Source organism: Diorhabda carinulata, chromosome 2, assembly GCF_026250575.1.
Source record: "Diorhabda carinulata isolate Delta chromosome 2, icDioCari1.1, whole genome shotgun sequence".
NCBI classification, from domain to species: Eukaryota; Metazoa; Arthropoda; class Insecta; order Coleoptera; family Chrysomelidae; genus Diorhabda; species Diorhabda carinulata.
In genome coordinates, this window is record NC_079461.1 from 11,494,614 (window position 1) to 11,522,213 (window position 27,600).

Sequence of the window (27,600 nt, forward strand, 5' to 3'; positions counted from 1 at the left end):
TAGCGATGCTCACTTGACGTTTCGATCTAAATCGGTTTTTATAAAAATATGATTTGACACTGAGAATTCGCCTAATTATATCAATAAACTGAATTTTTTTATATATTGTTGAAAGAAATTCAACGTAATCAGTAACCAACTAACCTTACATAACCTAACCAATGAACATTAACAACGATTTCGATAGCAACCAGAAACAATGAGCTTAATATTTGTATCAAGCGCCAATTTGAATATTAATATTCAAATTTTATGAATTTAATAATTTGTTATACTTTTATAGAGATTTTTATATTGTACTTTCACCATAATGTCAGCCCTGATAAGTATTCAAAAGATCGTAAGTATATGAGGAATAGTACATTTTGAAGTTTATTTTTGTCACACTCCCACTACCAAACGCTCATAAACTAGTTAGCAAAGGCTGCGTTCATATGAATTGTAATGAAATACGAAGGTAGCATACTAAAACAGAAAAATTCTTACATAATTGGCACACTGTTTCAGCGAAATTGATAGAGTTGTAAGAATATTAAATGAAGATTATGTACATAGAATTAATTGTAGAGACGAAGAAATCAACATTAATTTTTAAAATAAACTATGATGAATAATTTAAAAATTAATGTTGAATCTTACATTGTCAATTTCATAACCTTATAATTATGTATACTTTCAGTGTATTACAATAAATAGACATCGTGAAAGAACATAATTAAAAGAAGTGACAATCGTTTTAAAACGATAAAAAGGGCAGATAAAATGTTGGGGTTCATCACGAACAATAAATAAAAATACGAAAACAAAAGTAGTGCCAGAAAACCAAACGGGAAGTTACGGAAAGTGAACAAAAATAAAAAAAACTAAAAGTGTATATGTGATCAGAGGGTTCGAAACTATTAATTATAATGAAGAGAAAAATAATAAAGAAATTCCAGAAATGTGCAAGAGACTCGATATTAAGGATCCAGTATGAGTTATCAAAGTCAAAACAGATTCCTGAACACGTAGTGAAACATCTGATTTAACTTTCCACGTAAATATGAACATTCTTCATTTTAGATCGTCATAATAATTAAATAGTGTAATTAGGCATACTTGGGACATAATTTTTGATTGCATAAATTTCCATAACCAAACTTTAATATTCACATATTTATCAAAATTTAATTATGCTTTTCAATATCTGTTATTAATGACATATCCAATCAATACAACTGTTGATGATAATTAATCAAAATTTTATTATATAAGTTTCACGCATTATTAGAAAAACCCTTGGAGAGAAGTGTTCTTTATCTAATGTTCCTTCAAGTTTCGCTACTTTTTTGACAAATAGGTAAATATTACAGAATACAGAAAAATAAAATTTGGGAACAATACACTTTTTATAATAACTCTCATTAAATTTTTTATTTTCACTGTATATCATATATGACATTAGATCACGATTGACGCCCAACGTTTTTATGGTCTGTGTATGGGACTGAAATAATGGTCCAAATATAACAATGTATATATGTACAGGGTGATTCATTAAGCATGTCCAATCTCTGAACTGTACGAATGCGGATCATAAAGTGTATTGAAGTAAATGGTGGGCATTTAAAGCATTTGCTTTGAATTTTTTAATTTTTGTTCACAAATTTATCATTGTTACATATAAAAGGAATAATAAAATTTTTTTATGAGAAAATTAAAATTTATTGAACTTTTTAGAAGCAAATAACTCGATAACCGATTGAGTTACACGAATCAAAGAACAGTAACTTTTTTTTGGAGAATTCAACGCTTTTTAATATTTTTTTATAATTTTGGTTGAAAGTTTAGCCCAAAAAAAGTTTACTTTGATTTAATTAACACAAACAAGTTTAGCAACCTCTATTAGCAATGTTAAATTAGAATGTAAATTATGATTCCTCGTGCCAAAAAACGTAAAATTACCAATTTTTCAAAGAGAAATTGTGAAAACATAAAAAATTATAGCGAAAATCCAAATTTAAATTTAAACTTTGAGCACCACGCCGTATCTCGGAAACTAGAAATATTTGCATAAGGCATGTTGAGCAGAATCATCATATTTTAAGGTCTAGAATCTACAGTTCAGAGATTGGACATTCTTAATGAATGAAGATATTTAGAAACGCAGGAAGTATTAATCAACCAAAAAATAATCGCAGTGGAAACATTTTTCATGAAATTTTTAAATCATTACGTTCATACAATCAACCTTCAAAATGACAGTAAGACATAAATACGAAGTTTGTTGCTTTTTGTTGCTATTCAATTGTTTTCTTTTTAATTGAAATATAGATACATATGTATAAAATCATTCCTAGCTTCACTTTCCAGCACATTTTTTATCAATTACCGTACTTGATGATAATCGAATAGTACAACCTTGCCCATTAAGCTTAAAAGATTGTCAATAAATATGTTGAAACAATCTTCTTCATTACTCGATGCTTTAATAAATTATTCTACGAGACCTATAATTGCAATATCATTAATTTAGATAAGTTCTTTATTTTTACACAATAATGCTCATATCTCCTTTTCCTTGTGTGTTGCAATTGTGACCTTTGAAACCTTATATAGTCCTTATCTTTGCTTTGACAGATAAAGGTCACTTTTCCTATCTCCGAACTTATTTTGAGAAAATAACATTGACGTAGATTTTACACCTTCATATTTACTTCCACATTCAGTTGGATTATACCGATTTCTGTGAATATGACAACATCATTTTTTCTAGAAACATACAAATTACTTTTGAAACTAAAATAGGCCTTTCTTTGTAGGATTGATACATAATTGATAGCGATAGAAACATTTAGCGTAGATATAGCAATCATCAAAATGACTTTTTCTTCATATCTCGATCGGAAGTTCGTCCCCAATAGCAGGGACGAAAAGATATTTTGGTACGTGTATATGTATACGATTTTTTCTCATAGCCGGTCGGGGCAGGCATCAAAAACATGCTTACCAACATTTAATCTTGAAAAAAGAAAAATTAACAACGTACTTTCGACCAGCTATTAAGAAAAATCGTTTATACTCCACGGACGAATTAAACCTTGGTCCTGGGTGTCATGATGCCCTCGGTTTTGCCTCGAGAATTATAACGCAAAGAGTCGAAAATTCAGCTTTTGGTCGTGTAGAGTGATATTCTATTAGGCTCCACGGGATAACTGGACGTTTTTTTATATATCTTAATACAATACAATACAATATTCACAGACCTCATGAAAAACTCACTTGTATTCAATAATCTATTCATGTGTAACGTTTTTCGTATTTATTTACACTCTTTTTATACGTGGGGTAAATTAATCAATACTGACACTTACGTTCTTAATTTATTTATACACTATACACTATCACTATTCACTATGACTATTTATTTAAAACTGAACTACATAAACTTATTTATATACCACAAAAAGAATTCAACATAGTTCTAGAACAAAAACAAATAATGTAATAAACCTCCTTCTATAATAAAAAGTTCATCAAAGCCATTGTTAAAAAACAGATGAAAGGCGCCGCAAATTTACTGAATTTTAAAATTTCATGGTAGTTGGTCATGGCCGGTCTAAGGATCCATTTCGCGAGCTTGTTCGTAACACATGCTTCATGGAAAATTACAACGAAGAAAATTATTGGCTTTTATATAGACAGTTGAGGTTATATTATTGGGTACAATTAATATTGGTTAAGACTCTTGAGGATATGTGCTTCTACACTTGAGTAATATCGACTTTACATTTAAAAGTCAATAAAGCGTGTTACAAACATACAAATTCGTATACTCATGACATTAGAAAAAAATTATCTGTTATAGATTTATTTGTTACCACTTAAATATACAGCTTACTATCTGATAATGGTTGTTTGAATGCCATTATATAACTTCCTAGAGAATACAGTCAGTCAAGTTGAAAATTAGGTATAACTTCCTAATTTTCTGAAACTTAATTGATTTGCATGAAAATATAGAATAAGGTTCGTCTTAGGCTCAGTATCAATAGCGACATAAGTCCGATTGATGCTTTTTATTTTTAGTAATGTTTGATGTTCTCCAATGTATTTTATTGTATATTTGATGTTTACAACTCCCTATGTAACCCTTAAAAACAAACCCTATGCAAAAAATAATGACAATAAATTACTTTTTGAAGATTTGATATAATTTAATCGTGAAACTACTATTTAAAAAAGTAATTTTGAAGGTAGTTAAAGAATTTTTTCCTTTCAACCCATAAAATCCATCTCTGGAAAAAATAAAAAAAATGCTTTCTAAATGTTATATGTATGTATGTATGTACAGTCGGACTTAAATAGCTGCCTACTTACGCGCACTCAAATCCTAACATTTCACTCCAAAAATGAGAAAGCCTTTTTCTTTCCTTCCAAAAAAATGTCACTGGTTTATTAACCATAGCTCGATGAACTTTGAATAGTATCTTATAAAAAAGCATTTGAAAAGAAACTTTCAAGAGCTATAAGTTCATGTAAATGAAAAAGGGGAAGGGTTGAAGGGCTCAAGATAGGTCATTTTTCCACTTTACATTAAACGGCAATATCTCTTTTATTTTCCAAGTTACATAAATAAATAAATTATAAGTTGACAAAAAAGTTACTTTTTTGTTTTTTATAATTTTTCACGTATCTTTCATAGTTTCACAATTATCTTGCGATTATGACAGTTTTTATAGGAAACTGAAATAGTTATTTTCCTAACAAGTGCGGAAAGTGATACTTTCCCGCACGCGACTGCAGTTGTCCCGAACGACGCGGAGCGGAGTTCGGGCAAGCTGTCAAGTGCGGGAAAGACACTTTACGCATGTGTTAGGAACATTATTTTTTCTACGACCGTATATACAAAAAAGTATATCAACCCATTTTTGAAAAATTATTTTATTCCAACAAACATAACAATATAAAAAACTGTAACTAAAAACTACTAATTATTATAAATATTAATATTGAAAGCACTATTTATTGAATTCTGTAGACTAGTAAGAATTGCCGGTCCAGTGGAATAATTTGGTTTCAACTGGAAGGTAGATGACGTCGATGAGGATTGCATCGGTTGCAGGTCGCATAAAGATGACGATGGCGGTGACGGCAACAGTTTTAAGTCATTTGGCAGGTAACAGCTCGGAATTAGTTTCATTTGCAGCTTTCAAAATGGCCTCGGGAAGTTCTTCTTCGGATGAATCCATTAATATTATTGTATCGGATTCGGTTCAATGTGGTTTGATTTAGAAGAAGATTGTACTTATTCGGTCACTTCCAAGACGTTTTGAACAACTTTCACTTTTAGTAACAATTACATGATTAAATAAAAAATATCTGTATTATTTTATAAATTATATATATATATATATATAAAAATAAATTAAAAATGCTACAAAAAGCTAGAAAAGGTTTAAATTTTATTTGATGGACTATTTCGTGAATATTTATTTGCTTGTAGTAACAATAGTTATAATCTCAGAAGTAAAAAACTATCTAATAAGGTCAAAATTTGCATAATTTTACTTTCCCGCACTAGTACAGGAAAGTGACACTTTCAAAACTAAAATGCGTGCTGGAAAGTGGGTTAAAACGCACGGTCGTAGAAAAAATACGTTTTCAACTTTTATCGTACATACGTATTCTAAACCGTACTAACTTCAGGATCGTATGAATAATACCCAAATAAAACTAATTGTAGAAGGTCTACGTTAAATTTTAATTCAGGTCGAAATTGTACAGCTGTAACTGCTCATTTTTCTTTAATAATTATGAGCGACAAATTTATTTTTGACTACAATTCCTTCAATTTTGTTCCTATTCACTTTTATTGCTAATTCAAAAGGTCTTTTTTTATTTGTTTTTTCATTGATAGAATTTTGTTTATTACACTTTTTTTTAACAAAATTCATAGTTTTTGAGTTATTCGCGAAAAATACTTTGAAAACGTGGTTTTTTTCACTCAAAATCCCAAGTTTTCAATTGTGAATAATTAAAAATCTATTGATTTCTCGAAAAATTTCTCTATCAGAATTTGATTCTCTATCGATTTCTAGCATTGACCTTTTCTCTAACTATATGTCAAATTTCAAGTAAATCGGTTCTGATTAAAAAAAATTAAGAGATGAAATGCTTCACTAACTGCACTAATATTTTTTCTCGTATTTCAACCTGAAAGAGTCATTAGATACTCAACTCTACTGTAGGTACATACAATACTCCGATCAAATCAAATTTAATTCCACGTTTTTTTATTTAGAAAGATCGATCCAAACAAGAAAATATAATCCAAATGAATAGAAAGCTTTCGGTTAACATTTAAATTAAATTGATGCTCATCTCTCTGAAACGAGATATAGTTATGTAAGGATTCCCGTTCCATTTTAATTCATCACGAATTTCCTTTTTAAGATTCCGAGTCCATAAATCATTCAGATTCCTAGGAAAACGGACACCTCTATAATTTGATTCCATTTTTGGTCCTCCTTCTTTGTATCTTTGATATCCCCAGGGATCTGTAGACATTTTTCAGTGATATTTGGAATACACGAATGGAATGAAATACTTTATCGGGTTCGTGAATAATTACGTATATTTTCGATTTTCTCCAATTTTCTCAATGAATAACACAATATGAAACTTATTCTTTTCTATGACCTTATAAATTCTTATTTCATTGTTGGTATTTATACGGATAATCGCATTTGCTTCAAGTAGTTCATACAGATGAAAATCAATGTATTAAATAAATTTGACTCCTTTAGGAGCCCAATTCTATTGTTAAACATAACTCTAAATCAGCGGATAATTTCTATCGATGGTTTTGATTAGGAATATCAGATACATATAAATTTTCCAGTATCTGTAGGAATCATTTATTTAAATAAAGACCTATGACCTACCAATACATCAATTGAAAAAAGTATCCTCTCGCATACTACGTACGAGCTGAACTGTTTATTATTTGCCCAAGAAACAATTGCAGGGAATTGCATGGTACACTACCTCATATAAAATTTTTAATAAGAAATCTAATCAAAACGAATTGAAGATAGTTCAACAGCTCTTTCTATGCCTCTCATTCTGAAAAGTTTATATACGAAATAGACAATGCTAATGACAAAGTAATTACAATATTTCATAGACTCAATTTATAATGAATGACAGTAATAGGAGTCAGTGAGCACTAGAGTTTGAAAATAAAAAGACACGAAAAGCTCATTATCCACCTTTTCAATTTTATCGATTATCCGTTATTAGGTTAAATCAATAATATGGCTCAATAAGATTCCACTCATCATTTAAATACTCAGAAAATAACAAAAATGTTTCCAAGAATAGGTAGGTATATATCCACAAAACTATTGCTTGTATTGAATTTTGAAATGCTTTTGAATCGAGTTTCGGCGAGAGTGATAGAATAGATCGTTTTAATAATCGTGGCTTGTTTTTTAAACTCCTAAATTGTCCATCTGAGGTAGATACAACTATAATTGAATCCTGAAGTATACTTCAGTTTAGTGAGCAATTCCTTAGAATGATTGAGTTACTGATTAAGTGGTTCAGGACAAATTGTAAAATTGGAATTTTCTATAAACATGATAAAATTTAAGTAGTAATGTATAGTAAGGTCTTCGGTAAAGACGAAAACTTATTTTGGGTTATTCATATTTTAATTTTGTGGTAAAAGTTCCATGAACCATTGCGGAATTAGATCATATCAATGAAAATTTGACTAAGAAGACAAACCTCTTACAAAGTATATTTCATGGATACGTTGCAGAGCACATAGAATTCTTCAAAACGAACTATCACTCGCATCCAGTATGCAATAATAATCGGAACAAATCAAAAAGGCCGACAAGAAATTGATTCAATAAAAACGGTCATAACATACTGTGAATACGTTATAAAAATTAAATCCACATCCACCAAACTTCGGATCAATTCAATAGAACAGGACCGGCTTCACTATCTACGCCAGTAGACGAGCTCGGAACAATATATTAATTCTATTGTATTTTCTAACAAATTAAAAAATATAAGCCAGGTACATGATAGCTATATAATAATATATAATTAATGATATAAAACTATAATTACAATTTAAAATATTGGTTATGCTTTGATTCAATATTGATATTCTAGGAACACAAAATTTTGTGGTAAAATGATGTAACCCAAATATCTTTTTGGAACTATTTATTTCACATTATCTGTCACTGTATTTGCCACTACTACCAGTACCAGTATGAAATACGACTGGTACATTAAACATATCCACTAGAAAATCTAATTTCCTTAGATGCTTTCGTCTGAAATATGATCTAAAGAGTCATTTCGTGTTATTGGAACAACTTCTTCTTTACCAGTATGTAGCAAATGTTTTACGCCTCTAATTTCAAATGTTACATTGTGCACATCATGCAACCCCATTCAATATAAATGGTAATGGTTCATTAACCAAATCTACTAGAGAGTCTAATGTCCAAATGAAGTATTTCTTTTTTTACAATCTGTAGCGTCCTTCTATGGGATAACCTTTTCTATTGCAGGGTCAAACAAATGCTCTATGTTGCAATTTCAAATGTTACATTGTGCAGCATATTCTAGAGACAAATGGTTTTCATTGCAAGATAACGGTATCTTTAGTAAAACTTCGATGAGAACGTATTGAATGTGATTGATTGGATAAAATTTTATAGTTGCCATTAAACAGTTCAAATTGAAGTTGTCTGTTTCAAATTTTATCACAGATATTACAATCATTGCAGGACGTTCCGAGGCGATCTCCTTTCATCTTCTTCTGGTAATCGTCAATTATTAGATGTAAAGACCATCACTCTCTGTAATAATTACTATGAGCAATAAACGATAAACTTTCAAGAGCAGTTTCCCGACTACTGTACTATATTTCTTAAATTCACCCATATCCCATCGAAATAGTGAATTTTCCGAGTTTGTTTACAAAATTCTTATAAAGGTTGCTCCGTCTCCAGAAGATTTCCTGTCTATCAATACCGTTTCCCTGTTATGTTAAGCAGAGATAAAATTAAGTTTGTGCAAATGTATTATTTAAATGTAATATTTGGTTGAATTTCTTTTTGTCGTTATGATAATGTAGCTAACTAATTTCATTTTTAATTTGTTACATGTTGATATTTTGATGATGAAATAAAAGAAGGAGAGAAGTCGAGCTGAAAAGGGTTGTTTATTTTCTGAAGTTAGATCAGAATTGCATCTATCAATTATCTATTATCAAATTCATAGCCGATGTTGGCGGCTGGGACATGCAAGGGCTGCTTTTTAAAAATATCATTCTAGAAACGACTCAGATAAAAAGCTATAGGCTATCTTACTACATCTAGGCGTTTATGGTGGCATTAACAAAAGCTGTTTGAAAATTGTGATAATTCCAAAAAGCTGAACGATCTAAACGAAAACGATTTTTCAAATAATATATTACTTCTATATATGATGAGAGAATAGGTGTTGTTTTTTTCATGCCAATATTAAGCTAACAAAAATCCTCACTGGGTACGTGTATTGCGTAATCAAAAATGACATCGACAAATTTTAAGATTCCGTTATAAACTTAGAAAACCAACGCCACGTTACAAAACGTTGAGAATATTAAATTAAATTATGCTAGTGTCAACCACAAGAACGAAATAATCATAAATATTGTTACGAACAAGTCCACTCTATGGGCTGTGGAGCCGGTCCTGCCCGGTTGTAGTGGAATTCTAAAATTCGGCAAATACGGAAAGTTTGATATACCGCGGAATTCGTTTGATGTTTATTTTTAAGTTCTTATCATAGCAGGCGATTGTTTACATTGTTTTTTCTAACTAATTTCTATAAAGGTTTTGATATTTATTTGTTTTTGTTTGTTCACTTTTTAGAAATCTAGAAATGTCTTTTTGCTATATTAGTTAGTTAGGTCAGTTTATAATAAATATTCATAGTGAACTGAAAAAAATAGAAAAGTAAGTGAAGAATTTAAATAAATTAGTTAAGTATTAGTGATAAGTTGATCATCATATGAATTAGTTAAGTGTAGAGTAAAGTGTTAAAGTGAATTAAATGAGTGAAAAACAGAGTTTATAAATTCTTAAAGTAGTTCAGTAAATATTTTACCATTTTAAATGCTAGATTTTAGATTATTCTTTTCTAATTTGAACAGAATGTCGTCCATTTATCCGCAAGTATTGATTCTTACTATACTCACAATATGCTCAATATCAAGAATAAAATATTCAACCGAGACGTATAATATAGAAATTTTAACGATTGTAGATTATTGTGAAAGATGTCTGTTGTTGTTAGGTTATGATATTTAAGCCACAAAGAAAATAGATTATGAATATTTGTAACATTGAAATAGTTTCCGTTAACATATTGCTTTCATCATATAAATTATGCTTATATTTGCAATTAAAAAAGAGTACTTATACTCTTCAAAACTGATACCACATAATTAAAACTTTCCGTATTTTGGAAATAAAATTGACGAATATCCAGAATCTGTCGACAACAGTTTTCTATTGAGTAAGAAATTATTCGTGTGGAACGCCCCAATCTCTTCAGGATAAAATATTCTTTAATTCTTTGATTCACGACCAATATTTCCAATTTATTATTGACCAATGTCTCTGAGCTCCCTTATTAAATTCATATAGTTCTTATTGCTAATCTACTTAGACAGGTGTACAAATTTGTTCTTATATATAATCTTCCACATATTTCTATTATATTATTGATTACCATAATTTGTCCACTCTGTTCAATATATTTTTCTGAAAACGTTTATCAATCCTCTTCCTATAAATTCATTTCCAATCATCTGATTACAAGAAGCTGAGCGTAATTTTCTTTCTTCCTGTGAAAACGTGAAAGTTAATTGTCTCATCCACCTCTGATATCCTCATCCTTACGACTTGAAGAGTACGAGAATAACCTTATAACCTTCTTTGTAAGTGAATGAGAGATCAGTTAAATCATACATTTGATAGAGAGTGCAAGCAAGCTACGACTCACTTTGGACCGCTAAGTGTAACACAAGATACTTGTACTTGAAAATCTTTTTTGAATTACAATTCGACATATTACCTGGATTCATAAGAAATTGAACCATACATGGAGGACTTGCTACAGCATTTCTGAAGATAATAAATTGATTGCATTGAAGCTGTAGAACTTTTAAAATATCAGGAGTGGCTAACAGTTTCTAGAATTGGTTTTCTACTATTACTACTACCTTATACTTCCATTTTGATCTTGGATGCAGAATTTTCTAGCAATTTTTCAATTTTTTTTCTCTATTATGAGGTAGAAGATATTTTAGCTGTCATTTTTGTAGCAAAACGTTGTTGGTTCGTGTTCTTCTGTACGCAATAGCTATCAATAATTACTGTGCCAGTTTATTTGGGTAAAAACTGTTGATTTGTGACTCATATAAAAATAAGCTATAAAATTATAAAATCTAGGTTGTCGAATATATTTGTATCTCTTGTTGTATTCTTTTATTGAGTGAACAATGAAAAACTGATATATAAGTGGAGAATATGCACCATATTACGAAGATGAGAAAACATTAATTTTCCGCGAATCTTACTGCATATTTTTTCGAAGCTCTATGAAAAAAATCTTACATACAACTTTGTTTTATTAGAGCCATCAGAACTTCAATAGAATTGTGGTCTGTAAACAGATCATTACTCCAACATATCAGTATATCATATTGCAGCCAAAGTGCACTCCGAGACATTACATTTCTCACGAATCAAGTATTTTTGTTACAAATACCTAGAATACCCAGACTCCAGGACAGTGAAAATACACTCACCATCTTGTACTTTGTTGCCAGAAACTCAATTATTACAAATTCAGACCCAGAGATAAGTAGAAAGTAGACAACTTGTGATGATGAATGAAGTTATATAGGTGATCTGAATGTTCAACTTTGCTGGGAACTTCTAAAAAAACAGGTGTGTGAACTTCTATGTTTTGAAAGAGTGATCTGTATCCATCTAATGTTTGTGAAACCCTAAATTTTATCTGCTTCTTCCAGATGATCTAACCGAGAATACTGTTTGGATTGCAATAAAACACTTAACAATTGTATAACAACGTTAAGGTGAATAACAATTGAAAATAAGTAAGAACCATCCAAAAGATGAAGAATCCAAAGTTCCATAACATCGGCATTTTGTGCTTCAATTATAAACTAAACTCATTTTGTTCGCATGAAATCTTGAATCTTTGTGCATATTTAACAAAGTTGGAGGAATAATCTACTTTGTACGTTGAGATAAAGAGCACTAATTTGAGTGCAACTATTTGGAATTGTGGAGAATTTAATTTATGTAAAACGTTTGCATTGTACTTTACGTCTTCACATAAACGCTTACCGGCCGCCGTGAACATAATACAAAATGTCTATTATAACTTCTTGGACCATATATGCATCATCATCTAACAAAACTGCTTCTAAAGTAAAATACCGCATTACGGCGTCGATGCTCGCGAACAAAGAAAAGTTTCCAAACTACCAACTTGAAATTATTTCGCTCATCATACGATGGTAAATTTTAACGGTAGGTAGATATGTTGAGGATGTGTTATGTGTGAAGGATTACTTACAGAATAAAACCACACAACCTTATTCATCAACCACATAAAACTCCTATGTTTTTGGAATGAAATTAAACATTTCGAAATAGTTATTTCGGTCTTATATTACTTTTGAAATTCATTTCAATGAAAATCTGTATCTACATTAATAAAGCCCTCACACTGTGTGAGTCACACAATATATTTATAGAGAATGTTTGAACAAATGTGACTCCGACTCCTGGATAGGTATAAAACTGAAAAATTATTGAATCACAATTACACTGTCTGACGCACGTTTCGATAACCAAGTTACGTTAGGAATTCGATTTGAGTAATGGTAGTACAAAGTCATGTCGATGGAACACAACAAGAAGTTATGATTATTTTGACTTGAAGCGCAAGTGTTTTTTTAGTTCAATAATAAGATGATAGTAACGTTTGATATACCTCCCTAATGGAGGTGCCTTTCTATCTTTTCAGATGTAAAGCATACTGGAGTTGCAGAGTCCACGTAATACACTCCCTTCTTCAAAGCAGTCTCCATTCTTTCCCATTCTGTATCTTTTGTTTTATTTCCTGCCATCTTATTTCTCGATTTTTTCTGCCAAGCTTATTTCTTCTGTTCAGCTCGTTCTCGGTCCTCCTCTCTTTCTTTCTTTTGTAAGTTCGTGCTTCATATATATTTCGTATTCTAATTCCCATTTAAAATATGACGGAATCATCTTAATTTTCCTTTTTCTCTTATTCTTTATTTTGTCGTATTCATTATCCATTTGTCTTGAAAATATTTCTGTATTCTGTTTTTTCGTTTCTAAGTGAGTGTCTTTGGTCCGTATGTTAATAAGGTTGTGGCTTCTTCTCTATATTTTTTAGTTCTTATCCGCTATGGTATTACCTCTTTGGCTAGAAACTGTGTTTCAATTGCATTGAATAATCTTTCAGCTGCCCCAGTACTGTCGTTTATCTTCTGTTCCAATTCTTCTGATTTCATCTTATTACGTTATATTCATAATAATTGCTTAATTTCATATTGTATCTGATTAAGCTGGTTGAACCTTGAGTTCACATCTATGGAGAAAATTAATTAACAATTAGACACTCTGCGTCAATATTAGAAAAACTATGGGTAAAACTCCTACTCCACTAGCCTGAAGTAATACTCTTAGTATATTTTTATTCTTTCTAGTTAGAATCAACTCTCCTTGAAGATCTACTATTCTGATATATAAATATATGAATAATAATATCTACCACATGACCATTTTACAATAAATTGATCATGGATCGCTTTTTGTTATATATGCCTAGATATATGAAATTTGAAGACTAACATTTTGTTTAGTGGAAAAATTTTGCTTTAACCACAGAAATTATCCATTATATTTCACTGGAAATATTTTATCAGGTGTGAAACAGAAAATGGCTGTTATTAATCCTGACAAAACATCCGTTGACATTTTCTGAATTAATGTATGAAACTTCTGGGTATGATATATTCTGTATAAAAATAGAAATTTATCGTGAAATAAATTATCAGCATTTGGGAATGTCTTCCATTAAGAGAATGCTCGTACATTTTCTCCATAATCAAGCTTTCGATTTGTTCAACAATTTACAAATTGTAGAATCTTGTTTACTAAAAAAAATTATATGCTCATAAGTATCAGGAATCTTTCTGTGGAATAAAAAATTTGCAATTTGCAAAGAAATTTCACTGACGGCTGAAAAACTCTCAATTCTTTAATTTCTGTGAACTTTTGAATCAGTGACACTTCTCACCACCACAAATTTGATGGAACTAGAATGACTCTTGTCTTTTGTATCTCCATGATTCAATATTTTGTAAGTAGTCTTAAATAATCGCGCTTATTTGTTATTATTATTAGAGCAAAATCGGTCGTAGATTAGAAGTTGATAACACAGAAAAATTTTTGAAGTTAATTCAACCCATGGAAATAGAAAAGGTATGGAACGCCAATAAGTGAACTTATAGACACGTGCAGTGAAGCCTGTAGTGCGCCCAACGCTTCTGGCACATCGAAGACAGATTCGTACTCGTAAAAACATAAAAGCAAAATCGTAGCAATAGTGACAAATTTATTGTGGATTAAAATAATATTTATCATTTGATACTGACATTTTTATATATCAAAACAATTTTATATTATTTTTTGAGCCATATGGCTCCACTATTCCATCCGTCAGGCATTTGTTTGTTTTTCCAAACTAGCTCCATCAATTTAGATGGAGTCTATTCAGTAGTTCAATTCCACCCAATTTTACCACCTCTTTTACTATATGAAAGACAATCACGAACATGTAGAAAAATGTGTGCTGTATACGATAAGGCTGCTGATGTACTTTGTGTGATTATTTGAAACATTTTCATAGTGGAAATTTGTTTGTAAAAAATACTGGCTCCTCGATGGAAAAGTTGATGATATTTAACAATTAAATAAGATAGATCGTCATGTACGAGTGAGTTCTTAGACGTTAGAGTGGTTCTGGATGAAATTTAATTCAAATATCGAAATCTGCAATTCTTTGTGCAAACTCAATGAAATGGAAGCATTCCTCAAGAGTTTTATGAAAGGAATATAAAGCCAAGATTGCTATAGGGTGAATGTATCTGTAGTGAAAAATATATGCCCAATGTGACAAAACTGACAATAAAATCAAATTGAATAATAATTGGAAAGATACTTTTTAGATTTCTCTATGTTTGCAATGATTCAATAGGACGATAAAATGATCAATTTCCAAAATATGTAGAAAATAATTTATTGAAATTATCAACTAGAGATAAACAAATATATGAGATTCAAATATCTGTGTAGTAACTAGTTTGTAGTTATGAATACCAGAACAAATTGGATGTATTATCTAATGAAATACAGGGAAAATAGTGATCGCACAAAAAAATCCTTTACATTTTTCTTATCCAGATGAACAAAATATTTTCAGATTTTTTGGTGTTAACGACTTGGGAAACCCCATAAAACAGAACGTTTTTTATACAAATTGAAATATATGAAGTAGAAATGGCACTCATGCGTACGACATCACTTTCGATAACAACAAAACCCTTGTTTATTTTTTCTAGCACATACTTCAGATCGCTTAAAAACAAAACATCTATCATCAATTTTCACACGCCAGAATCACTCTTTACAAAAAAATGCTCGTCGTTGTTTACGTAAACTCCCTTGAACTGAATGCTGTAAGCATCAGCAGGTCCGTAGTAAAGCTGGGTTAGACATATTTTGCTTTGATTCATCTTTTGTATTGCAAAGATTATCAGTCAAACTGGTGAATCTTTTAGTGTGAAGTAAATCCTACCAGAACCGTGCTCTATTATTTTCAAAAGGGACAGAGGTCATTTATTCCCGGAATTAAAACAGAAGGAATGAAAAAATATGAATAATAACTAATATAGATATAATAATTTTTTGATGACATTCCTTTTTCCACTTTCCAAAAGTTAGTTATTACAAAATTAATTTTTATTATTAATTTTTTATAGCAATATTTGGTAAGAACAATTAACCAAAAAAATTTCTAGCCCAAGAAGAAATACGAAGAGTAGTCCGAAACGTACCTACCCTACGAAAGGAAATCGAAAATGAAGTGGCGAGTTATTTGTTTGGAAATCAAATGTAAAAAATTACTGAAAGAGGGAGCAGTTAGGAGTCATATTCGGCCAACTTGGCTTTATAATTCGGTATAGTTCAACTCTGTTACCATTTTACGGTAGCTATCATCTTTCTGGCAGATGAAACGGTCTTCGTCCTTTTCCACTGTCAACTATTTCTTAGTCTCTGGTATATACCTGTGAATATATTGTAATGTTTCAATCATTTATTAAACTGTTTCTAAACAGTGGTTGAATTCATACACACGGTATTTTTCACTTACTTAATTTATTTAAACTCTTACACTAAATACACAATAAACTATGCACTAAACACCAGAGTATTTATAATAATTATTTACTGATACTCAACTATTTACTAACTTAAATAATTTATTCAAATCCTGATTACTTTTAACTATTTCGATCCGTTCATTATGGTATCCAAGTTTCTATTAACTTCCTCGCAGATAAACAAGCGATATTTATACAAAAATAATTTCTCGATAATTCGGTACTTGAAAGTGAACGAACAAATAAAACGAGCTTCCTGGAAATTAATTTTATAAAAACAATTTGAACAAATTTGAGACTTTACCGTGGCCAGCAAATAGTCTTATTATAAATCCCATTCAAAATTGGTAGCGGTGGTTGGTAAAAAAATTTACTAAAGGAATTTTCGTCTCAGAAATTGAGAAGAGCTATGAGAAACCATCGAAACAGCATGGGAAGACCTTAAGTTGAATCGAAATATTTATCGAAATTCAATTTACTCTATGCCAAGAAGATTTAAAAAAGTGATTGAAGAGAATGGAGCTGTGATTAGTTCCCAAAAAATTTGTTCAACTATCTATTTCCAAATATTTTAAACATTTGTTTGTGTTTTCAAGTTTTATTTAAAAATGACCCACTTATGACGCGGCCGGTAAAATGTCCATATCAGTTCAAGCCCTTCTAGGTCGATTCAGAAAGATGCAGTAAAAAAAGTATTTGTTGCTATAGATACAACGGCGGCAAAAAGATATTTTTTAGTATTAGTAAGTGATGGATGATGCACTTTAGTAGTCTTCAGAAGATAGAAGATACTTCGCGGTAATTCCCAAGCATACCTTGTAACAAATAAATGGTTTTGAATAGTAATGATTTACCCGAGTCAGCTGGAATGAAAGAGTCAATAATTATGGTATAATTAGAAATTTTTGTTGAATACGTACCTCCATGATTAATATTGGTAAATGTGGCAACAAATGTCAAGTGAATTTTTACAGCTAAAAAATCGCAAAAATCTATGCTATGTACACAGAAGTGACATTGAACGACGCTAGAAGAAAATTGTTGATTCTATTATTATTCAATTATCAAGATAGAGAAATTATGCAGCTCAGGTTACATCAACAATGTAAGAAATGAAGACATTTTACCAATGTTTGGAATCAATGAATTGCAGGTATTAAATGCATCGGTGATTCATGTTCAGCGTTTTAGAACATATCCATGTTTTCTTTTTTCTAGACACCTGTTCATGTATCTAAATTAGCTGCAAAATGTCGTCTTTCATCTTCAAGGGTAGTTTATCAGACGCTTCTATTCGGTCGTGATGGTCAAGGAAAGTGCGTCGTTTATGTTGATATTTGACAATCTGTGGAAATGTACTCGACACCCCACTGCTAGTTTAACGTAGCCTTAATACCATCCTGATAGAATGGGTCTTACCTACAGTCTGTTGTTTTTGTAATTGTAAATTATGTCAATGATTATACTTTTTTGGATTGTTTTGTTCCTTTGATATCATAATAACTGGTTCTGTCTTTGTGAGACAGTGCTCTTAAATCGTTTTAACTGATGGTATTTGTAAATATTCTCAGTAGCGGATTGATTTTCTAGGGAAAGTTTGTATATTACAAACTATCAAGAATTCTCCCTTGATTCCCAAATACCGATCTCGAGGTTGCTAGTTGCTATCGGAAGTAATATTTTAGTGGAGAATGAAGGTTCAGTCGATAATCACCGAATTCCAATTTGTTGGCAACGGAAAGGATTGAAACAGGACCGGATGAGATTGATGAAAAGACCATTTCCAAAAAACGATATGTGTTATTATTGAACAAAATAAGTTTTAATAATTCATACGCACTAGTCGAATTTTTTTATATCACGTTCGACAAATGGATTTAGAAAGTATATGTTAAATGCTCAACGCGCTTTTCCAGCTACAGTTTTATTTGAGGGTCGTGTGAAAGCTATTAGGAAAAGCCGTTCGAGCCGAAAGTCATTCCAGAAAGCCGACAATGCCCTTTCCTCTCAACTCCTGTAAATTATGACGTTCATACACAAACCTTATTTTCCCTTTCATTTCTCATAGTCTTCAACATAAATAACAGAAAGACGTTTCCACGGGTTTTCTTTCTTAACCACTTTACCTCTGTCAGGATTTTGTCGGTGGATATTATTTTTTATCAAAACAACTTAAGTATTGTGAGTGGATCATCTTTAATGCAACATTTCCATAAGTTGAAAGGATACAGAAAAAAGTTGAATAGCTTCCAGGTTTGACAAGAAGGTATTCAAAATTGAAATTCTCATACTAATAATAGAGTATAAATTGAATAACATTTTTTTTTGAGAAATGTTTGGACCCATTATAATATCTAATTGCTTCTTTTTCACCCAATAAAAATGTGTATCGGGTGTTTCAATCCAATTAAATTTAGAATATAGGTTGTGAAAATATATTTAAGTTGATTTTAACATTCACTATGAATCAATGGTTTACATAACACATGAGAGTTTGAAAAAAGCTCTTTTCCGTCTTTTATATAAACTATAAAAGTTTAGTGAATATTATTTATTGGTACCAATAAAAGGAACAATACACATGACTCGAGAAGTATCTAAAAAATTTTTAATGTGATTAAATAATAAAAATAAATAAATTAAAAAGTGAAAATATTCGAGATTCATTCCAATATTTGATAATTTTTTACTTAACAACTTCTATAGCTGACGCGGTGCCCACTTATATCGACATTCTTTGTTCAGTGTTCACAATTTGGGATTTTCTGTATTCTATGAAGTTTAGGAGAATATGATGTAGGTATTGAATTCTTCATAAATATCGACTTTGTTCTTAAAAAATTAGACATAAGGTTGCTTCGTTTCTTTATAGTTTTCCACAATCTTGCTAATCTCTAGAAGCGATTGTAGTTCTGTTCTTTTGACTGAACTTGTGTTTCAATAATGTGTTTGAATGTCTATTTTCCAATTAAATTTTGAAGAAAAAAATTTGTCTGCAGAAGCTTCGCGGAACAATTGAGAATTGTTTTCACAACATCCTTTTCAAAATCGGTGCCATTATTTTACTTCACATTTAAAACCAAGTCATTAAGAATACCAGTTAAGTGCTTGCTCGAAGTCTCCTGAACTGAAGAAATTAATATTTTTGCCCTTGACGGAATGCCAAAAACTGCTTTTAAATATGGAACTATTCCATAGCGATTCATTGCGATTTCAAAACATTTTCTGACTTTTTGAGAAACTAGGGTAGGGTATTGAATAACCGAAATTATCGTTAAATCTATCCACTGATATAAACTACTGTAAATAGAATATTTACAATACAAAAAAAATTGCCTTTATACAATATATCAGAGTAAATATACTACTAGGTAATCATCCCTATCATGTTGAAATTTGGGCAAATTCTTCAAGCACGTAGTTGCATTGTTACAAATTAACAACCCTAAAAATTACTGAAAATAGGATATTAAGATTTTGCCAACAAATTAAGGATCAACTAGCTTCTCTTATGTATTTTCAATAGCGTGTGACTAGATCAAGAGATGGCATATCGCTTGAGTATTTCTTCACACAATAATATACCGTATAGATAGATACGTTGGTTTCGGAAAAATGTCTTTAGTTAGCTTCACATGAGGTATAATAATGCTATAGAGCTCACGATAGAACATAAGACAGATGTTGACAAATATAATGATTGACACGGATCATAAAAGGTGGATAATGGATAACAGATGTCTTTTATGAGAGATTAAAACTCTCCTACAACAAGAAAGTGACCCTATCTCTACTACAGACCCTCTTGCACAAATCAATTTACATGGGAATTGAATTATTCAAGTGAAATTTTCATTGATAGATGACTTTCGAAACTATATGTAGAATAAGTAACTCAAATTCTATTAAATTTCATCAATTGTTGGATAAGGGAAATATTAGGGTCACATAAAGTTTTTTTTTTTCATTATTGTAGTAACTACTGCCACTACTGCTAAAGCTGTAATCTTTCCAAATGGGAAGCGAGGTTCCATTGAAGCGCTGAATTATAATTGTGAATATAAATTCCATGCAATAATTGGATTATAACAAACTCTCTTATTCCAATTATTATTGCTTATAGAAATTTATGATTATAGCGGGCTCTAAATAAGACATCAGTTTTTCATTGGATAAATATTTTCAATGAATTTCAGATAATGTTAACTGATAGTAACAGGATTCAATATTTACCAATTTCCTGTTTGCTTCTAGTTAAGGTTTGTTTATTTAAATGGTGAATAATCAATTTCCTACACAGTATGTTGAATATTTCACGAGATAATTTGAGTGGTAAGCTACTTCTAGGTTTCTCCTTCAAATTTGAGTAGATATTGGAAACATTCAAAAATGTTATATAAATCAGGAAGCTCAAAAAGTAATGTGATGGACTCACTATAACTTCTTGCATGATTCTAGGAGAGGTTATCAAACACGTCTTGATTTGTTCTCTAATGAATCTTGTGTCTTTGTATTTCAAATAGAATATAAGTTATTATCACATTGTTTCATTTTCAGTTATTGATAAGTAACAACAAAATTTTGTTATTATAATGGAATAGAGGTGACACAACCTTACCACAGATATCAAAAAAGGTGATCCCGTGCTTAGGATATATAGAAAACTGAAAAATATTTGAGGTTTGCTCAATAAAAAAATTTCGTAACGCCATCCGTATTCAATATAAAGTGTGTTGAATAAAAAATATGGACACAATTTTTATGATTTTTCCGCAACTACTGGCAATATTATATTGAAATTTCATACGAATATGTTTTGGAACCTCATACACCCAAGGAATTTGTTTTTATGTCTGACTCTCATAGAGGGTGCTAGTTACACGCTTCGTACCAAATAGTGTTGAGCATAATTTTCAATATTAAATTTATTAAGCGAAATTTCAAGTAAACTTGAACATCATTTAATTTCACATCAAAAAGGTACTCTTGATAAAACTCGATACTGTGTACCGTTTTCGGAATATTTTGATTTAATTTAAATGGTAATATGTACCTGGATTTTTTAAACAATCACTTATTCGAGATATTAGAAGATTTAGCGTTAAACGAGCGAAGATCTCAATTTTTTATGCACGATGGAGATCCACCGCACTTTAATAGAAGGTGTCGTAATTGGTTGAGTAATCATATTCCGAATCTATGGATTTGTAGAGGTGCAGAATCTCCGATTCATTGGCCTCATCGTTTATACTATTTTAATCCCTTGGATTACACAGCTTGGACGTATCTTAAAGAAAAAGTTTATGGTACAGAGGTGAATTTAAAAACAGTGTTCGACGTCACTTATAGCTGACTCCCAACCGTTTAGAAGATTAATGGATTCTTTAGAAAAAAGACTAGACTTTTATATTCTTGAAAACGGAGGACATTTTGAACACCTACTCAAATTGAATTCTATTTTTAGTTATTAGCGTTTTTGTATATATTCAACGTGTGATTTTTTGTTTAATTAACATATTTATCATTACTTCATACCAGCATCGGTCATTACGGTATTGAGTTTTATCAAGAGAACCTTTTTAAGTGTGGAGTTGGATGAGAAATATAAACACTACAATGCTTATAAATTCATTTATTCACCCACAGTATAATGTTCATTATAATGTGGTTAATATAGATTACCAGTTTAATGTCACGTGGTGTTGTTTGATCCTTTCACTGTCCTGGCTACATTTCGACTCCTCTCGAGTCACAAACATCACTCAGACTGTACTCTTTTAGACACTTTTAAGTTTAGTCTGCGAGCCCAACAAGGATGGAAAATATCACTTCCCCACACGAACCGTGTAACTAGCGACCTCTATGAGAGTCAGACATAAAAACAAATTCATTGGATGTGTCAGCCTCCAAAACATATTCGTATAAAATTTTAACAAGTACATTTTTGCCATGAATTGCGGCAAAATCGTAAAAAATGTGTACGCGTTACGAAAATTTTTTACTTAGCAAACCTCAAATATTTTTCAGTTTTCTATATATCCTAGAGAAGGTATCTACATATATTAACACTTGAACAAGGTTAATAATTTGTCACTCTCTGAATTATTTTAATGAAGTCAAAAGTATAACTCTACATTGTACAATATAATTCCTTTCTTTACATCAATCAAGACAGTGATTAAGTACGTTCGAATATTAGTACAATAATATTATACGTACTTTATATCAAATGTTGGACAAAATCATATATTATAGTGCCAATTGTATTAAATATTAGAAAATAAAAAAAAATAAATAAACATCAAAAGGAATTTTAAAAATTACACATATAATCATTATTTTGATATTTTTATGTTGTTTTCGAATTTTTGTAGCACCGGTACTATTTCCGTGTACGATTCCATCTTACTGTTTATTAATTACACAAATAATATTAGGATCACTAGAACTTCTTGCGTTTATATAATTCTACGAGAGATGAAGACACATGTCTTGATATGTTTAAATTTGTCTATTGGATCTCTCACCTATGTGTGTCAAACAGAATATGACTTGTTATCATCACTTTGTTCTAGTTTCAGTTATTGATTGGTAACAACAATAATTCTATACTTATAATAAAATAGAACTGACACATGCTAAATCCAAGAGTTTTTAGATAAAATATATTTAGCTTTTGACCAAACAATTTTTTAAATATGCGTGAATATGTTGCCTAGCTACGTATCAATCAAAAAGCCTGAATTTTTGATACGCGGAAATTCCGAAGACAATCTTTCTTAGACTCAAACTGTAATATAAATTGCAGTATTCATCAAAAAGTCGTTCATAGCAGACTAGAGCGATGTTTGAAATTTCTTACCAGATCCAGATTTTCCAATGAATTGGTTTACTTTTACGTGAATGTTTATAAAACCTTATATTTTTAGCGGCTGCACAAAAATTCCTCTTGCAATGCAAAAGATCCTTTTTGTACAAACTCAGTACGTCCTAAGCAGGCTTTTGTATCATCAATAGTCAGTAAGTAACTGACCTCATCACTGACTACAGCATTGAAATAAATTAAATCATGCACATATGATTTATTGAAGAATTCTGATGACACAAAAAGGAATAGAGTGAGTCAGAAAATTAGGAACTATTCACGAATATTTTCACAAGGTTTAATTGAAAAACGGGGTGCAGTGTACTATTAAAACAAAAAGAAATTTCTATCTTTTACTGATTCCAATACGTGGATTCATTCGTAATGACTTCTGCTCCGCTATGACCTCAAAACATTTTGAATTTTTTGGGAAGAGCCAGAGTGCGCTTGATGATGAATCTGATGGATAAGGCGACGCATAGTATGGCACGCTTTCATGAAGAAGAAAAAATCCTTGCCGTATTTTTGAGATCTTTTGATCGTACATTGTTCGCTCTTGTACTCCTACTAACAAGTTTGCAGCTTTTTGAATATTTTCATCTGTTATTTATGTCTGAAATCACTTATAGACGTTCTTTTAAAAGTTACTACTCTATCATTATCATAGACAACATTCTGTGACTTCTTTGGACCATCATTTGATACAAAAATTGATTTCAATACGTTGTTTAGGATCCACAGTCTCTACAAATGCGATAATTTCAGAAAATCTCCTATAGTTGCAGGCTGACAAGGCGAAATTTGTTCAAACTTCAGTACATGAAACATACAGTTAAGGTGATTGCTTTTATGAATAAATAAAACGAATGTGCAGTAGCTGCTTTTTTTCTGCACCATTCCATAAAAGATTGATAATGTTTTGAGCTAGTCAGAGGACAATATATTGATATTGTTCTTTATAACTTATTTACAGGATGATGGGGTCGTTTTTATAGAAGCAATTTCTAGGAAAAACATTTCGTTTGTTTATATTCTAGAACCCGAACTATCCAGAAATCCGTTTTGTGTAAATATGCGCTTGTTTATAAGTAAGTAAGTCAGAAATCTAATGTGTTTCCGGAACACATCGGGATAGACAAGAAAACGGTGTGTTTAAGTAAATGATTATGTTAAGAATTAGATAAGTGTTTAGTAATAGCATAGTTTAGTAAATAGTAAATAGTTCAGTTTACTTTGGGATGGTGTATAAATATATTGAATAAGTACGATAGACCATGTGTATAAATCCACATCACCATTAAAAACCGTTAATAGATAATAAAAACAAAACAATACGCTTCCACATTTTTTCATAATAAACTGTCGTCTTGTCTTTTTATTGATGAAATAACAATGATTATGATACTATTGGAATCGGTAGAATTAGTCCATCATTTTATGTGATAAATTTTTGAATAGAGTTGATGAAAATCCAAGAATTCAACGGATAAAATCCAACGGATCCAAGATAAAATTTACTTCACACGATATATAGTTTTTTATACTACAAGGGATGTAAACAACATCTACTAATCGAGATAAATTGTTCTCGATAAATAAATATTACATACATACCTTATATTTACATTGTAGGACTGATTTGACTATAACTACAAATATTTACAATGTCTGTCTAAATTAAAATCGGTGGAAGTCTCTAAAAAAAAGTCATTCTTCTAAACTACAAAATTTGATACAACTCAATTTGATACAGCAACTATTCCAAACCTCTCCGTGATTAGAACAGGTACATGGATATATCAGAGGAACTCTGTGTGTAATTTGCGAAACATTTTAATTGAAACATACACATGTTTATGTTGGAGAAAAATCTTTCCAATTTGGTCACTATGCAATAAAGCTAGACAAATATTTAGTTTTGTACCATGTAATAGAGCGGAATCTCATGGATTTATCAATCATTATTTATTTCCAGTTCATTGGAAAATACTTTGTACGCTTGTTTTCCATTTATCAATCCGTTTGTGCTGATAGGTAATATTTAAAACCTTGATCAAATGCTGACAGTTTAAAAATTATTAATAGCTCGCCTACGCTAGATAAAAGTTATTTATAGTCAATAAATAGATTAAAAAAAAAATGAGGTTTACGATAAATAAATTGATTATTGCAATGAATTTATCTCTTCGTTAATTTGGTATCGAATCATATGTGAAACAGATGAGAAAAAGAGCTCTCTAATAAGGCAAATAAAAAATATTTTCCAAACATTATATCTTTGATTATTTTGATTAAGTTAAAGATTATATATAATGTTGTAAATTGGTAGGTTGAGGCGTTCCAGACAGACTTGCAGGCTTGCACTTCTTTGGCGTCAGCAGGCGAACTTAATGTTCATGAGCCACGTAACTCAATGTTCATGTGCGAGCAATACTCCAAAGATGAACGAGTCTGGGCCTTATAGAGAATTAGACGCTGTTACAAAGTATATAACTTGTTAGTCTTAAAGAGGGCTACAATTTTTTGTTGAGCTGTCGTAGCTAATTCGCGCACTGAGCCGCCGTGTCAATATTTTTTGTAAAAACAGCAGCCTGGGTCTTTGCTACATTAAACTCAATCAGATTACTTCCACCCCACTCCAGAATGTTTCCAAGATCGATATTGATGGTAGTGATCTGTTGCTACGTGCAGATTTGGGTGTTAGCCTTGTTTATTGGATCTATATATAAAGATAAAACTCGATTTGAATTTTCATTCATTGGAGACCACCACCACTGCTTGAATGAAAACTAAGTTGCAAAATAATGTTAAATGCAGGTTCCAATAATCTTGCCACAAAATATTTAGTCATATAGTAATAAGAATCGTTAATAAAACTTTTTCTATCTACCACAATTAACGGCTCAACTAACAATGCAATTAGCTTAAACTAAATAGTTGTTCCACATTTTCGAATTGCCACACTCCATCATACCGTTTACGAGTTAGAAGTGCTCAAAAATCTTTTGCTTGACAAATTTGAGGTACACTAAGAGTGTAACCTTGTTTTGATATAAAAACTATATTATATTGATAAAGCCTATTTTGAGTTTTCCTTTTCCCTTGCATAATAGCAAGATGCTAAGTCAAGCTAAAACATTTTGTTATTTCCAACGTGATGTCATACAAAATCAACTATTTTGGTAAGGCAGTTGTTAATATACCTTCAAAATCCCTCTTAATCCCACATAAGGTCTGGATATCCCTCTTGGTGGAATCACACACTAAACCAAAACTTTATCAGCAATTGTTGCTTTTTTCCATGTTTTACATTTTTAGGACACTCTTCTATATTGTTCGTATAAAAGCCATCATCTCTTTAGATTTCTGGATTGGCAAGTTTTTTTTTTCAATCATAACAATGATTCCTTCTTTCGCAAAATGTATCCGCTTTAGTTGACGACAGCATCCATCCATGCTAATTAATTTGTGGCATATTCAGGACATTTTCATCTGTTAAGGTATTTTTGACCATTTGATGCCGATTTTGGCCATTTCATGCCGATTTACACGATACACTTTGAAGTATAGTATCCGCGCTCTAAGTTTCCTACGAAAAACCTCTACTGTGTTTTCTGCTCTTCTTACCAGACTCTCTGGTGAAAATTATTTTTCCACATTGTGGGAGATACGTGAAATTCTTTGGTTCCAACTGTCCAACCCAATGATAGAATGCGCGATCGTATTTTCAAGTTATAAGACATTTTAAAGCAATTAACAACGAAAAGGACTTGCCTAACAAATATCGAATATTACATAATATAATACCAAAATGACTTTCCATATAAAGAATTCTCTAACACATTTTTTAACTTCTATTGAGATATACGATAGTGTTTGAAAACCTCTTTTCTGTGACAAATGATTTGAATAGACCCTGTAGAAATTTATGCAAATATTATTATGTGACCTGTATCATTTAAATCAACAATTAAAGTTCTAGTTCTCAATTCAAAAGAATTTAGTATTATTGCAGAATGGCTGCGACTCAATTTTGTATATAGGGTGAATGAAGAATCATACTAAATAATTTTTGGTTATTTTAAATGGTCATTTCACACGTATGGTGAATGATATAATCAGTACAACTTCTTAATCTTAAGTTCATTTTATAACTGACATATTTGAT

The 27,600-nt window shown here is 30.8% G+C and overlaps 1 protein-coding gene across 1 annotated transcript in view; it reads left to right on the top strand.

The window, feature by feature from the left end:
• Nucleotides 1-27,600, top strand: part of LOC130903512 (limbic system-associated membrane protein-like) — a 1,047,744-nt gene that overhangs the window by 972,254 nt on the left and 47,890 nt on the right. The window lies entirely within an intron of this gene.